Genomic DNA, 1,544 nt, shown 5'->3' with positions numbered 1-1,544 from the left:
TTCGGGTTCTGAGTCATATTTTAAACACTAGCCGTCGTGTTATTCGGAAATACCGGTTTTGGTCCATTTTAGTCTAGTGGTATGAAAATCGCCCGAAAAGTCTAGATGAAATCGAGGACCAGGAGACACTTTTATCATTCTTATCCAAAATATATAACTGTGTTTCGGGTTCTGCGTCAAATTTCAAACACTAGCCCTCGTCTAATCCCGAAAATACAAATTTCGCTCCATTTTTGTTGGGTGGTATACAAATCGCCCGAAAAGTCCAGATGAAAACGAGGACAGGGAACCCTATTAGCATTCTTCTTCTAAATTTATAACTGTGTTTTGGGTTCCGAGCCAGATTTTAAACACTAGCCATCGTCTTGTTCGAAAATACGGATTTCGGTCCATTTTAGTAATGTGATACGAAAATCACCTGCAAAGTCTATATGAAATCGAGGATCGGGAGACCGTTATAGCATTCTTCTCCAAAATTTATAAATGTGCTTCGGGTTCGGCGCTAGATTTCAAACACTAGGCATAGTATGGTCCGAAAATCTAGATGTTAGTCCATTTTGGTCGAGGAGTATGAAAATCCCCCGAAAAGTCCAAATGAAATTGAGAACCGGGAGACCCTTATAGCATTCTGATAAAAAATTTAACCGATATTTCGGGTTCCGCGCCAGATTATAAACACTAGCCATTGTCTGGTCCAAAAATATGAATTTCGATCTATTTTTGTCAAGTGGTTCGAAAATCGCCTGAAAATACCAGATGAAATCGAGGACTAGGAGACCCTTATAGAATTCTACTCGTAAGTTTATAATTGTTTTAAGGGTTCCGCTTCAGATTTCAAACACTAGCAGTCGTCTTGTATGAAAATACGGATTTAAGTCCAATTTAGTCAGGTGGTACGAAAATCGCTCAAAAAGTCTACATGAAATCGAGGACCAGGATACTCTTATAGCATTCTTCTCCTAAATTTATAATTGTGTTTAGGGTTCCGCGTCATATTTCAACCACTAGCCATCGTCTTGTTCGAATATACGGATTTCAGTCAATGTTTGTCGGGTGGTACGAAAATCACCTGAAAAGTCCAGATGAAATTGAGGAATGGGAGATCTTTATTTCATTCTTCTCCTAAATATATAATAGTGTTTCGGGTTCCGCGTCAAATATACAACACTAGCCATCGTCTGGTCGGCAAATACTGATTTTGGTCAATTTTTTTCGAGGGGTAGAAAAATCGCCCAAACATTTCAGATGAAATCGAGAACCGAAAGACCCTTATAACATTCTTCTTCTAAATTTATAACTGTGTTTTGGAATCCGTATCATATTTCAATAAATAGCCATCATCTTTTTCAAAAATCTGGATTTCGGTCCATTTTAGTCGGGTGATACGAAAATCGCCCGAAATTTCCAAATGAAATTGAGGACCAGGAGACTCTTATAACATTCTTCCCCTAAATTAATAATTGTGTTTCGGATTCCGCATAAGATTTCAAACACTATCCATTGTCTTGTTCAAAAATACGGATTTCGGTCCATTTTTGTCGGGT

This window comes from Cicer arietinum, chromosome 3, assembly GCF_000331145.2.
Source record: "Cicer arietinum cultivar CDC Frontier isolate Library 1 chromosome 3, Cicar.CDCFrontier_v2.0, whole genome shotgun sequence".
In the NCBI taxonomy this organism is placed as follows: Eukaryota; Viridiplantae; Streptophyta; class Magnoliopsida; order Fabales; family Fabaceae; genus Cicer; species Cicer arietinum.
This window is presented reverse-complemented; position numbering follows the sequence as displayed.